Source organism: Anomaloglossus baeobatrachus, unplaced genomic scaffold (assembly GCF_048569485.1).
Source record: "Anomaloglossus baeobatrachus isolate aAnoBae1 unplaced genomic scaffold, aAnoBae1.hap1 Scaffold_3405, whole genome shotgun sequence".
Classification (NCBI taxonomy): Eukaryota; Metazoa; Chordata; class Amphibia; order Anura; family Aromobatidae; genus Anomaloglossus; species Anomaloglossus baeobatrachus.
Window position 1 is genome coordinate 39,568 of NW_027442777.1, and position 13,958 is coordinate 53,525.

The 13,958-nt window shown below is 47.5% G+C and overlaps 7 non-coding genes and 1 pseudogene across 7 annotated transcripts; all 8 read left to right on the forward strand.

Moving 5' to 3' along the window:
* Window positions 1–2,131: 2,131 nt before the first annotated feature.
* On the forward strand, window positions 2,132–2,335 carry LOC142271924 (U2 spliceosomal RNA; annotated as a pseudogene).
* A 1,387-nt stretch (window positions 2,336–3,722) lies between these two features.
* On the forward strand, window positions 3,723–3,913 carry LOC142271901 (U2 spliceosomal RNA). The gene has a single exon (XR_012736873.1). It is a non-coding gene; the product is annotated as a U2 spliceosomal RNA (small nuclear RNA).
* A 1,387-nt stretch (window positions 3,914–5,300) lies between these two features.
* Window positions 5,301–5,491, forward strand: LOC142271902 (U2 spliceosomal RNA). Its single transcript, XR_012736874.1, has one exon. It is a non-coding gene; the product is annotated as a U2 spliceosomal RNA (small nuclear RNA).
* A 1,387-nt stretch (window positions 5,492–6,878) lies between these two features.
* LOC142271903 (U2 spliceosomal RNA) lies at window positions 6,879–7,069 on the forward strand. The gene has a single exon (XR_012736875.1). It is a non-coding gene; the product is annotated as a U2 spliceosomal RNA (small nuclear RNA).
* A 1,387-nt stretch (window positions 7,070–8,456) lies between these two features.
* LOC142271904 (U2 spliceosomal RNA) lies at window positions 8,457–8,647 on the forward strand. Its single transcript, XR_012736876.1, has one exon. It is a non-coding gene; the product is annotated as a U2 spliceosomal RNA (small nuclear RNA).
* Window positions 8,648–10,034: 1,387 nt separating this feature from the next.
* LOC142271905 (U2 spliceosomal RNA) lies at window positions 10,035–10,225 on the forward strand. Its single transcript, XR_012736877.1, has one exon. It is a non-coding gene; the product is annotated as a U2 spliceosomal RNA (small nuclear RNA).
* Window positions 10,226–11,612: 1,387 nt separating this feature from the next.
* Window positions 11,613–11,803, forward strand: LOC142271906 (U2 spliceosomal RNA). The gene has a single exon (XR_012736878.1). It is a non-coding gene; the product is annotated as a U2 spliceosomal RNA (small nuclear RNA).
* A 1,387-nt stretch (window positions 11,804–13,190) lies between these two features.
* Window positions 13,191–13,381, forward strand: LOC142271908 (U2 spliceosomal RNA). The gene has a single exon (XR_012736879.1). It is a non-coding gene; the product is annotated as a U2 spliceosomal RNA (small nuclear RNA).
* The last annotated feature ends 577 nt before the right edge of the window (window positions 13,382–13,958 follow it).

A 13,958-nucleotide genomic window follows, 5' to 3' on the forward strand; every position in this document is an offset into this window, starting at 1 on the left:
AAGCGTAAAGGAGAGAGGTGCGACCTGAAGAATTGGCGTCCCATCACCCTTCTGAACGTCGACTACAAGATCCTGGCCAAGACGATGGCAACGAGATTGAAGACTGTTATCGGACGGATCATCCACCCGGACCAGACCTGCGGCATCCCCGGACGTCGCATCGCAGACAGCCTGGCTCTCATGCGGGACACGGTCGAGTACATCAAAGCCCGCCGGGTGCACGCAGCCCTGATCTCGTTGGATCAGGAAAAGGCCTTCGACCGTGTTTCCCATGAGTTCCTGGGCAAAGCTCTGCACAGGTTAGGTTTGGGTAACATGTTTTGCTTGTATGTCCAACTAATGTATTTTGATATTCACAGCTCGGTGTTGGTGAACGGCTGGAAGACTGACCCCTTCCCGGTCCTCTCAGGGGTCAGACAAGGCTGTCCTCTGTCACCTCTTCTTTTTGTTTGTGTTATAGAACTCTTTGCAGAGGCTATCCGGCGGAATGGAGAGATCAGAGGGATCACCGCACCAGGACCAGAACGCTTCGAGGTCAAGTGCTCGCTCTACATGGACGACGTGACCGTCTTCTGCGCGGACCGGCGCTCAGTCGACACCCTCGTCCAGACCTGTGAGACCTTTGGACGGGCTTCGGGAGCCAAAGTCAACTGCGGGAAGTCGGAAGCCATGCTCTTCGGGGACTGGCAGCCGGCCTCTTCCGCCCCCTTCCCTTTCAGCATCCAGCCGGATTTCATCAAGGTTCTTGGAGTCTGGTTCGGGAAGGAAGGAGCAGCCCTCAAGTCCTGGGAGGAACGCTTGACCAAGATCACCCAACGGATCGGTCTGTGGAGCCTCAGACGCCTCACCTGTGAGGGCAAAGCACTGGTCCTGCGTAACGAGGTACTGCCCGTGCTGCAGTACACGGCCCAGGCCTGGCCCCCCCTTGCCACCGTGTGCAGGGCCATTACCAGGACGGTGTTTCGTTTTGTCTGGGGATCCAAGATGGACAGAGTAAAGCGGAGCATCATGTACAAGGATCCTCGCAAGGGTGGGAAGGGCGTACCCGATATCCCCACCCTCCTGCGATCCTCCTTCGTATGTGACTGCGTTCGCCGAACTCTGCGAGTCAAGAGAGGTTCCGCGGGTGGGTCCATGTCTCGCTTCTTCCTGCTCCCCCTTTGGAGACGGTTAGGCTGGGACAAGTGGGACAGCTCCTTCCCCTACAACTGGACGGCGCCATGGTTCTACGGAGACGTGGTTCGGTTTGTGAGGGAACACCAACTGGAGGGACTGAAGCCTGATTTGTGGAAGCCAAAGACTATCCACAAACTCATCAGAGCCAAGGACGAAATGGAGAACATTCCAGGACTTCATCACGACACACTGGAGACTGTTTGGACAAACGTGTCATCGGCTGGATTGACCAACGGGCACAAGGACTTGTCATGGATGGCGATACAGGGCGGACTGCCCGTCCGGTCATTCATGCACGCCCGGAACCTGTGCAAAACCCGGTACCGCCCAAGGTGCCCCTTCGTGGAGGAAACATCGCTGCACGCCTTTTGGGACTGCCGTTTCGCACAGCGCCTGTTGGTTGCCCTGGAGGATGACCTGAGGAACTCCGTCCCCAGAGGGAGCCTATCGTACCATTCCGTACTTTATGGACTCTTCCCTGGGACTCACACCGTTGGAGCCATCCAGGAGGCTTGGCGCCTTATGAACTGCTTTAAGGACGCTATTTGGGTCGCCAGGAACCGGCTCATCTTGAAGAGGGAGAGGATGTCTATCCAGGATTGCCGCAAGCTGATCCACAGCCTGCTCAGAGACTATTCCATCATGGACAGTCCGGACGACAGCGCCGAGGAGGAGGTTTAGACCTCTTCCATGCCCCCTCCCTCCTTTTCCCGTTATGTGCGTCTTTCAATAAAGCTTCGGGCCTGTGATTTCCCCAACCTATCCCCCTTTTCCCCTACCCCCATCCCCCAATCGCCGGTTCGTCGTTATTTATTGTCTAACTTTTTCTTTCAGCTTGAGTGTTATGGATAAGCATAGGAGTGTGATGCATAGTTTAGTGCGTCGTACTCTATGGCTATGTAAGAAGGATTGTATAGTTCTGTGTGTACGGGGCTGCGGCACTGTACACGGTTTGTTACCTTTTTGTGAGTAGTGCATGATAATAAAGATGCTGTTAAATCAAAAATCTGTTCTTATCAGTTTAATATCTGATACGTCCCCTATCTGGGGACCATATATTAAATGGATTTTTAGAACAGGGAGATGGAAAAAGAGCTTGCTCTGTCCACTCCACGCATTGACCTGGTATTGCAGTACCTCCAGGAACGGTGCACCCCTTCTTAACCCAGTTTCCAAAAGCAGAACTCAATTCACCTGATTCATATTAGCCCGATTTAATGAATTGGAAGAAAGCATACGTCTTCATATGCACCTCAATTTGGCCCATTCACTTTTCACACTTCCTCCTTTTGTTTTTTATCTTTCACACTTTTGACTTTCTTTATTCATCCAAATAGCAAACTCATCACCACTCAACCTGACCAACTCGGCTATGTCCCCGTGCTGCAGTTCTCTGTCTTATCTAGATCATTTGCAATTGAATGGAATAGATCCCTTTTGGACAAAGTGGATTCACCTGCTGCTGCAGTGACCACAGGTGTGATAACATCTAGAATTGGCATCTGGTGCGATCTCTCCGCTTCCACTCCAAAGAAAGTTACCTGTTTATTCCTATCATGCATTGGTTTTTGGGGTTTTCTTTGAGTAATGATGATCTCTTTAGTAGTCTGTTGGCGCCCTCTCCTGGAGGAATAGTTTGCTTGCTCTTGGACATTCTAAAAGAGAGGTCATGATAGACATTGAGCTTCTGAGCTCAATTGGGGACAGTCATGGGTGATGAATGTTTGCAACCTACTGCGAAGCCTCATACCGCAATATAAGGAACGTCAAATACTAAGAAAGGGCGGCCTATGAAAGAATTACTACTTTCAATAAGTACACTTAAACGGCTAATTGGGAATAGAAAAACTGTAAAAAGCCCTCTGAGAAAGCCCCCCTCTAACCTTTGATAGTAAGCTTTTCTGTAGTCTGCCTGTTGATGTATTTTCCGTTTGAACTGTGCACAACATGAAGAGACGGAACACTGGCGGCTTGTCACAATGCCCCCCGATGACATCACAATAGCGCTGCTGCCTAGAAAACAAGCTGCGCAGAAGAAGTTGTTCTTTGGGTGGGAGGGTGGGCTAGTGGAAGGAGGGGGCAATCTCTTTTTTTCCCGGGTGGTAGGGGGATGACAGGAGAAGGGAAGCGGGTGGTGAGAAAGGTACAGAGGGCAGGGTTTGGGGGCTGGGAAGGAAAGGGAAAAGATTAGGGTTTGGGGATGATGAAAGGGCTTTCTACGGGTAAGGATGGCAAAGGGTGGCAGTGACGGAAAGTCAGGCAACCTGTCCTGTCCGTCTTTTTGTATCGTGAATTGGAAAGACTGCAAGGGGGAGGGGAGTTGCTTGCGCCCTAAAGGAGGAGTTATTCAGATTCATTGCAGTGGGCGGCGGCTGCAAAACGCACCATTCTTCTTGTTTTGGCTCTGCAAAGCAGCCTTTTCAAGGGTTGGCTTGGGTGACAAAATGTCTTGTGTAGGCGTGGGTTTGTCTCCCTCTCGCTCTCTCTCCCTAAGATGTGTCCGGCATAGGCCAGGGTGCCACTCGAGGCCCAAACCAATTCTGGTTATCGCTTCTCGGCCTTTTGGCTAAGATCAAGTGTAGTATCTGTTCTTATCAGTTTAATATCTGATACGTCCCCTATCTGGGGACCATATATTAAATGGATTTTTAGAACAGGGAGATGGAAAAAGAGCTTGCTCTGTCCACTCCACGCATTGACCTGGTATTGCAGTACCTCCAGGAACGGTGCACCCCTTCTTAACCCAGTTTCCAAAAGCAGAACTCAATTCACCTGATTCATATTAGCCCGATTTAATGAATTGGAAGAAAGCATACGTCTTCATATGCACCTCAATTTGGCCCATTCACTTTTCACACTTCCTCCTTTTGTTTTTTATCTTTCACACTTTTGACTTTCTTTATTCATCCAAATAGCAAACTCATCACCACTCAACCTGACCAACTCGGCTATGTCCCCGTGCTGCAGTTCTCTGTCTTATCTAGATCATTTGCAATTGAATGGAATAGATCCCTTTTGGACAAAGTGGATTCACCTGCTGCTGCAGTGACCACAGGTGTGATAACATCTAGAATTGGCATCTGGTGCGATCTCTCCGCTTCCACTCCAAAGAAAGTTACCTGTTTATTCCTATCATGCATTGGTTTTTGGGGTTTTCTTTGAGTAATGATGATCTCTTTAGTAGTCTGTTGGCGCCCTCTCCTGGAGGAATAGTTTGCTTGCTCTTGGACATTCTAAAAGAGAGGTCATGATAGACATTGAGCTTCTGAGCTCAATTGGGGACAGTCATGGGTGATGAATGTTTGCAACCTACTGCGAAGCCTCATACCGCAATATAAGGAACGTCAAATACTAAGAAAGGGCGGCCTATGAAAGAATTACTACTTTCAATAAGTACACTTAAACGGCTAATTGGGAATAGAAAAACTGTAAAAAGCCCTCTGAGAAAGCCCCCCTCTAACCTTTGATAGTAAGCTTTTCTGTAGTCTGCCTGTTGATGTATTTTCCGTTTGAACTGTGCACAACATGAAGAGACGGAACACTGGCGGCTTGTCACAATGCCCCCCGATGACATCACAATAGCGCTGCTGCCTAGAAAACAAGCTGCGCAGAAGAAGTTGTTCTTTGGGTGGGAGGGTGGGCTAGTGGAAGGAGGGGGCAATCTCTTTTTTTCCCGGGTGGTAGGGGGATGACAGGAGAAGGGAAGCGGGTGGTGAGAAAGGTACAGAGGGCAGGGTTTGGGGGCTGGGAAGGAAAGGGAAAAGATTAGGGTTTGGGGATGATGAAAGGGCTTTTTACGGGTAAGGATGGCAAAGGGTGGCAGTGACGGAAAGTCAGGCAACCTGTCCTGTCCGTCTTTTTGTATCGTGAATTGGAAAGACTGCAAGGGGGAGGGGAGTTGCTTGCGCCCTAAAGGAGGAGTTATTCAGATTCATTGCAGTGGGCGGCGGCTGCAAAACGCACCATTCTTCTTGTTTTGGCTCTGCAAAGCAGCCTTTTCAAGGGTTGGCTTGGGTGACAAAATGTCTTGTGTAGGCGTGGGTTTGTCTCCCTCTCGCTCTCTCTCCCTAAGATGTGTCCGGCATAGGCCAGGGTGCCACTCGAGGCCCAAACCAATTCTGGTTATCGCTTCTCGGCCTTTTGGCTAAGATCAAGTGTAGTATCTGTTCTTATCAGTTTAATATCTGATACGTCCCCTATCTGGGGACCATATATTAAATGGATTTTTAGAACAGGGAGATGGAAAAAGAGCTTGCTCTGTCCACTCCACGCATTGACCTGGTATTGCAGTACCTCCAGGAACGGTGCACCCCTTCTTAACCCAGTTTCCAAAAGCAGAACTCAATTCACCTGATTCATATTAGCCCGATTTAATGAATTGGAAGAAAGCATACGTCTTCATATGCACCTCAATTTGGCCCATTCACTTTTCACACTTCCTCCTTTTGTTTTTTATCTTTCACACTTTTGACTTTCTTTATTCATCCAAATAGCAAACTCATCACCACTCAACCTGACCAACTCGGCTATGTCCCCGTGCTGCAGTTCTCTGTCTTATCTAGATCATTTGCAATTGAATGGAATAGATCCCTTTTGGACAAAGTGGATTCACCTGCTGCTGCAGTGACCACAGGTGTGATAACATCTAGAATTGGCATCTGGTGCGATCTCTCCGCTTCCACTCCAAAGAAAGTTACCTGTTTATTCCTATCATGCATTGGTTTTTGGGGTTTTCTTTGAGTAATGATGATCTCTTTAGTAGTCTGTTGGCGCCCTCTCCTGGAGGAATAGTTTGCTTGCTCTTGGACATTCTAAAAGAGAGGTCATGATAGACATTGAGCTTCTGAGCTCAATTGGGGACAGTCATGGGTGATGAATGTTTGCAACCTACTGCGAAGCCTCATACCGCAATATAAGGAACGTCAAATACTAAGAAAGGGCGGCCTATGAAAGAATTACTACTTTCAATAAGTACACTTAAACGGCTAATTGGGAATAGAAAAACTGTAAAAAGCCCTCTGAGAAAGCCCCCCTCTAACCTTTGATAGTAAGCTTTTCTGTAGTCTGCCTGTTGATGTATTTTCCGTTTGAACTGTGCACAACATGAAGAGACGGAACACTGGCGGCTTGTCACAATGCCCCCCGATGACATCACAATAGCGCTGCTGCCTAGAAAACAAGCTGCGCAGAAGAAGTTGTTCTTTGGGTGGGAGGGTGGGCTAGTGGAAGGAGGGGGCAATCTCTTTTTTTCCCGGGTGGTAGGGGGATGACAGGAGAAGGGAAGCGGGTGGTGAGAAAGGTACAGAGGGCAGGGTTTGGGGGCTGGGAAGGAAAGGGAAAAGATTAGGGTTTGGGGATGATGAAAGGGCTTTCTACGGGTAAGGATGGCAAAGGGTGGCAGTGACGGAAAGTCAGGCAACCTGTCCTGTCCGTCTTTTTGTATCGTGAATTGGAAAGACTGCAAGGGGGAGGGGAGTTGCTTGCGCCCTAAAGGAGGAGTTATTCAGATTCATTGCAGTGGGCGGCGGCTGCAAAACGCACCATTCTTCTTGTTTTGGCTCTGCAAAGCAGCCTTTTCAAGGGTTGGCTTGGGTGACAAAATGTCTTGTGTAGGCGTGGGTTTGTCTCCCTCTCGCTCTCTCTCCCTAAGATGTGTCCGGCATAGGCCAGGGTGCCACTCGAGGCCCAAACCAATTCTGGTTATCGCTTCTCGGCCTTTTGGCTAAGATCAAGTGTAGTATCTGTTCTTATCAGTTTAATATCTGATACGTCCCCTATCTGGGGACCATATATTAAATGGATTTTTAGAACAGGGAGATGGAAAAAGAGCTTGCTCTGTCCACTCCACGCATTGACCTGGTATTGCAGTACCTCCAGGAACGGTGCACCCCTTCTTAACCCAGTTTCCAAAAGCAGAACTCAATTCACCTGATTCATATTAGCCCGATTTAATGAATTGGAAGAAAGCATACGTCTTCATATGCACCTCAATTTGGCCCATTCACTTTTCACACTTCCTCCTTTTGTTTTTTATCTTTCACACTTTTGACTTTCTTTATTCATCCAAATAGCAAACTCATCACCACTCAACCTGACCAACTCGGCTATGTCCCCGTGCTGCAGTTCTCTGTCTTATCTAGATCATTTGCAATTGAATGGAATAGATCCCTTTTGGACAAAGTGGATTCACCTGCTGCTGCAGTGACCACAGGTGTGATAACATCTAGAATTGGCATCTGGTGCGATCTCTCCGCTTCCACTCCAAAGAAAGTTACCTGTTTATTCCTATCATGCATTGGTTTTTGGGGTTTTCTTTGAGTAATGATGATCTCTTTAGTAGTCTGTTGGCGCCCTCTCCTGGAGGAATAGTTTGCTTGCTCTTGGACATTCTAAAAGAGAGGTCATGATAGACATTGAGCTTCTGAGCTCAATTGGGGACAGTCATGGGTGATGAATGTTTGCAACCTACTGCGAAGCCTCATACCGCAATATAAGGAACGTCAAATACTAAGAAAGGGCGGCCTATGAAAGAATTACTACTTTCAATAAGTACACTTAAACGGCTAATTGGGAATAGAAAAACTGTAAAAAGCCCTCTGAGAAAGCCCCCCTCTAACCTTTGATAGTAAGCTTTTCTGTAGTCTGCCTGTTGATGTATTTTCCGTTTGAACTGTGCACAACATGAAGAGACGGAACACTGGCGGCTTGTCACAATGCCCCCCGATGACATCACAATAGCGCTGCTGCCTAGAAAACAAGCTGCGCAGAAGAAGTTGTTCTTTGGGTGGGAGGGTGGGCTAGTGGAAGGAGGGGGCAATCTCTTTTTTTCCCGGGTGGTAGGGGGATGACAGGAGAAGGGAAGCGGGTGGTGAGAAAGGTACAGAGGGCAGGGTTTGGGGGCTGGGAAGGAAAGGGAAAAGATTAGGGTTTGGGGATGATGAAAGGGCTTTCTACGGGTAAGGATGGCAAAGGGTGGCAGTGACGGAAAGTCAGGCAACCTGTCCTGTCCGTCTTTTTGTATCGTGAATTGGAAAGACTGCAAGGGGGAGGGGAGTTGCTTGCGCCCTAAAGGAGGAGTTATTCAGATTCATTGCAGTGGGCGGCGGCTGCAAAACGCACCATTCTTCTTGTTTTGGCTCTGCAAAGCAGCCTTTTCAAGGGTTGGCTTGGGTGACAAAATGTCTTGTGTAGGCGTGGGTTTGTCTCCCTCTCGCTCTCTCTCCCTAAGATGTGTCCGGCATAGGCCAGGGTGCCACTCGAGGCCCAAACCAATTCTGGTTATCGCTTCTCGGCCTTTTGGCTAAGATCAAGTGTAGTATCTGTTCTTATCAGTTTAATATCTGATACGTCCCCTATCTGGGGACCATATATTAAATGGATTTTTAGAACAGGGAGATGGAAAAAGAGCTTGCTCTGTCCACTCCACGCATTGACCTGGTATTGCAGTACCTCCAGGAACGGTGCACCCCTTCTTAACCCAGTTTCCAAAAGCAGAACTCAATTCACCTGATTCATATTAGCCCGATTTAATGAATTGGAAGAAAGCATACGTCTTCATATGCACCTCAATTTGGCCCATTCACTTTTCACACTTCCTCCTTTTGTTTTTTATCTTTCACACTTTTGACTTTCTTTATTCATCCAAATAGCAAACTCATCACCACTCAACCTGACCAACTCGGCTATGTCCCCGTGCTGCAGTTCTCTGTCTTATCTAGATCATTTGCAATTGAATGGAATAGATCCCTTTTGGACAAAGTGGATTCACCTGCTGCTGCAGTGACCACAGGTGTGATAACATCTAGAATTGGCATCTGGTGCGATCTCTCCGCTTCCACTCCAAAGAAAGTTACCTGTTTATTCCTATCATGCATTGGTTTTTGGGGTTTTCTTTGAGTAATGATGATCTCTTTAGTAGTCTGTTGGCGCCCTCTCCTGGAGGAATAGTTTGCTTGCTCTTGGACATTCTAAAAGAGAGGTCATGATAGACATTGAGCTTCTGAGCTCAATTGGGGACAGTCATGGGTGATGAATGTTTGCAACCTACTGCGAAGCCTCATACCGCAATATAAGGAACGTCAAATACTAAGAAAGGGCGGCCTATGAAAGAATTACTACTTTCAATAAGTACACTTAAACGGCTAATTGGGAATAGAAAAACTGTAAAAAGCCCTCTGAGAAAGCCCCCCTCTAACCTTTGATAGTAAGCTTTTCTGTAGTCTGCCTGTTGATGTATTTTCCGTTTGAACTGTGCACAACATGAAGAGACGGAACACTGGCGGCTTGTCACAATGCCCCCCGATGACATCACAATAGCGCTGCTGCCTAGAAAACAAGCTGCGCAGAAGAAGTTGTTCTTTGGGTGGGAGGGTGGGCTAGTGGAAGGAGGGGGCAATCTCTTTTTTTCCCGGGTGGTAGGGGGATGACAGGAGAAGGGAAGCGGGTGGTGAGAAAGGTACAGAGGGCAGGGTTTGGGGGCTGGGAAGGAAAGGGAAAAGATTAGGGTTTGGGGATGATGAAAGGGCTTTCTACGGGTAAGGATGGCAAAGGGTGGCAGTGACGGAAAGTCAGGCAACCTGTCCTGTCCGTCTTTTTGTATCGTGAATTGGAAAGACTGCAAGGGGGAGGGGAGTTGCTTGCGCCCTAAAGGAGGAGTTATTCAGATTCATTGCAGTGGGCGGCGGCTGCAAAACGCACCATTCTTCTTGTTTTGGCTCTGCAAAGCAGCCTTTTCAAGGGTTGGCTTGGGTGACAAAATGTCTTGTGTAGGCGTGGGTTTGTCTCCCTCTCGCTCTCTCTCCCTAAGATGTGTCCGGCATAGGCCAGGGTGCCACTCGAGGCCCAAACCAATTCTGGTCATCGCTTCTCGGCCTTTTGGCTAAGATCAAGTGTAGTATCTGTTCTTATCAGTTTAATATCTGATACGTCCCCTATCTGGGGACCATATATTAAATGGATTTTTAGAACAGGGAGATGGAAAAAGAGCTTGCTCTGTCCACTCCACGCATTGACCTGGTATTGCAGTACCTCCAGGAACGGTGCACCCCTTCTTAACCCAGTTTCCAAAAGCAGAACTCAATTCACCTGATTCATATTAGCCCGATTTAATGAATTGGAAGAAAGCATACGTCTTCATATGCACCTCAATTTGGCCCATTCACTTTTCACACTTCCTCCTTTTGTTTTTTATCTTTCACACTTTTGACTTTCTTTATTCATCCAAATAGCAAACTCATCACCACTCAACCTGACCAACTCGGCTATGTCCCCGTGCTGCAGTTCTCTGTCTTATCTAGATCATTTGCAATTGAATGGAATAGATCCCTTTTGGACAAAGTGGATTCACCTGCTGCTGCAGTGACCACAGGTGTGATAACATCTAGAATTGGCATCTGGTGCGATCTCTCCGCTTCCACTCCAAAGAAAGTTACCTGTTTATTCCTATCATGCATTGGTTTTTGGGGTTTTCTTTGAGTAATGATGATCTCTTTAGTAGTCTGTTGGCGCCCTCTCCTGGAGGAATAGTTTGCTTGCTCTTGGACATTCTAAAAGAGAGGTCATGATAGACATTGAGCTTCTGAGCTCAATTGGGGACAGTCATGGGTGATGAATGTTTGCAACCTACTGCGAAGCCTCATACCGCAATATAAGGAACGTCAAATACTAAGAAAGGGCGGCCTATGAAAGAATTACTACTTTCAATAAGTACACTTAAACGGCTAATTGGGAATAGAAAAACTGTAAAAAGCCCTCTGAGAAAGCCCCCCTCTAACCTTTGATAGTAAGCTTTTCTGTAGTCTGCCTGTTGATGTATTTTCCGTTTGAACTGTGCACAACATGAAGAGACGGAACACTGGCGGCTTGTCACAATGCCCCCCGATGACATCACAATAGCGCTGCTGCCTAGAAAACAAGCTGCGCAGAAGAAGTTGTTCTTTGGGTGGGAGGGTGGGCTAGTGGAAGGAGGGGGCAATCTCTTTTTTTCCCGGGTGGTAGGGGGATGACAGGAGAAGGGAAGCGGGTGGTGAGAAAGGTACAGAGGGCAGGGTTTGGGGGCTGGGAAGGAAAGGGAAAAGATTAGGGTTTGGGGATGATGAAAGGGCTTTCTACGGGTAAGGATGGCAAAGGGTGGCAGTGACGGAAAGTCAGGCAACCTGTCCTGTCCGTCTTTTTGTATCGTGAATTGGAAAGACTGCAAGGGGGAGGGGAGTTGCTTGCGCCCTAAAGGAGGAGTTATTCAGATTCATTGCAGTGGGCGGCGGCTGCAAAACGCACCATTCTTCTTGTTTTGGCTCTGCAAAGCAGCCTTTTCAAGGGTTGGCTTGGGTGACAAAATGTCTTGTGTAGGCGTGGGTTTGTCTCCCTCTCGCTCTCTCTCCCTAAGATGTGTCCGGCATAGGCCAGGGTGCCACTCGAGGCCCAAACCAATTCTGGTTATCGCTTCTCGGCCTTTTGGCTAAGATCAAGTGTAGTATCTGTTCTTATCAGTTTAATATCTGATACGTCCCCTATCTGGGGACCATATATTAAATGGATTTTTAGAACAGGGAGATGGAAAAAGAGCTTGCTCTGTCCACTCCACGCATTGACCTGGTATTGCAGTACCTCCAGGAACGGTGCACCCCTTCTTAACCCAGTTTCCAAAAGCAGAACTCAATTCACCTGATTCATATTAGCCCGATTTAATGAATTGGAAGAAAGCATACGTCTTCATATGCACCTCAATTTGGCCCATTCACTTTTCACACTTCCTCCTTTTGTTTTTTATCTTTCACACTTTTGACTTTCTTTATTCATCCAAATAGCAAACTCATCACCACTCAACCTGACCAACTCGGCTATGTCCCCGTGCTGCAGTTCTCTGTCTTATCTAGATCATTTGCAATTGAATGGAATAGATCCCTTTTGGACAAAGTGGATTCACCTGCTGCTGCAGTGACCACAGGTGTGATAACATCTAGAATTGGCATCTGGTGCGATCTCTCCGCTTCCACTCCAAAGAAAGTTACCTGTTTATTCCTATCATGCATTGGTTTTTGGGGTTTTCTTTGAGTAATGATGATCTCTTTAGTAGTCTGTTGGCGCCCTCTCCTGGAGGAATAGTTTGCTTGCTCTTGGACATTCTAAAAGAGAGGTCATGATAGACATTGAGCTTCTGAGCTCAATTGGGGACAGTCATGGGTGATGAATGTTTGCAACCTACTGCGAAGCCTCATACCGCAATATAAGGAACGTCAAATACTAAGAAAGGGCGGCCTATGAAAGAATTACTACTTTCAATAAGTACACTTAAACGGCTAATTGGGAATAGAAAAACTGTAAAAAGCCCTCTGAGAAAGCCCCCCTCTAACCTTTGATAGTAAGCTTTTCTGTAGTCTGCCTGTTGATGTATTTTCCGTTTGAACTGTGCACAACATGAAGAGACGGAACACTGGCGGCTTGTCACAATGCCCCCCGATGACATCACAATAGCGCTGCTGCCTAGAAAACAAGCTGCGCAGAAGAAGTTGTTCTTTGGGTGGGAGGGTGGGCTAGTGGAAGGAGGGGGCAATCTCTTTTTTTCCCGGGTGGTAGGGGGATGACAGGAGAAGGGAAGCGGGTGGTGAGAAAGGTACAGAGGGCAGGGTTTGGGGGCTGGGAAGGAAAGGGAAAAGATTAGGGTTTGGGGATGATGAAAGGGCTTTCTACGGGTAAGGATGGCAAAGGGTGGCAGTGACGGAAAGTCAGGCAACCTGTCCTGTCCGTCTTTTTGTATCGTGAATTGGAAAGACTGCAAGGGGGAGGGGAGTTGCTTGCGCCCTAAAGGAGGAGTTATTCAGATTCATTGCAGTGGGCGGCGGCTGCAAAACGCACCATTCTTCTTGTTTTGGCTCTGCAAAGCAGCCTTTTCAAGGGTTGGCTTGGGTGACAAAATGTCTTGTGTAGGCGTGGGTTTGTCTCCCTCTCGCTCTCTCTCCCTAAGATGTGTCCGGCATAGGCCAGGGTGCCACTCGAGGCCCAAACCAATTCTGGTTATCGCTTCTCGGCCTTTTGGCTAAGATCAAGTGTAGTATCTGTTCTTATCAGTTTAATATCTGATACGTCCCCTATCTGGGGACCATATATTAAATGGATTTTTAGAACAGGGAGATGGAAAAAGAGCTTGCTCTGTCCACTCCACGCATTGACCTGGTATTGCAGTACCTCCAGGAACGGTGCACCCCTTCTTAACCCAGTTTCCAAAAGCAGAACTCAATTCACCTGATTCATATTAGCCCGATTTAATGAATTGGAAGAAAGCATACGTCTTCATATGCACCTCAATTTGTCCCATTCACTTTTCACACTTCCTCCTTTTGTTTTTTATCTTTCACACTTTTGACTTTCTTTATTCATCCAAATAGCAAACTCATCACCACTCAACCTGACCAACTCGGCTATGTCCCCGTGCTGCAGTTCTCTGTCTTATCTAGATCATTTGCAATTGAATGGAATAGATCCCTTTTGGACAAAGTGGATTCACCTGCTGCTGCAGTGACCACAGGTGTGATAACATCTAGAATTGGCATCTGGTGCGATCTCTCCGCTTCCACTCCAAAGAAAGTTACCTGTTTATTCCTATCATGCATTGGTTTTTGGGGTTTTCTTTGAGTAATGATGATCTCTTTAGTAGTCTGTTGGCGCCCTCTCCTGGAGGAATAGTTTGCTTGCTCTTGGACATTCTAAAAGAGAGGTCATGATAGACATTGAGCTTCTGAGCTCAATTGGGGACAGTCATGGGTGATGAATGTTTGCAACCTACT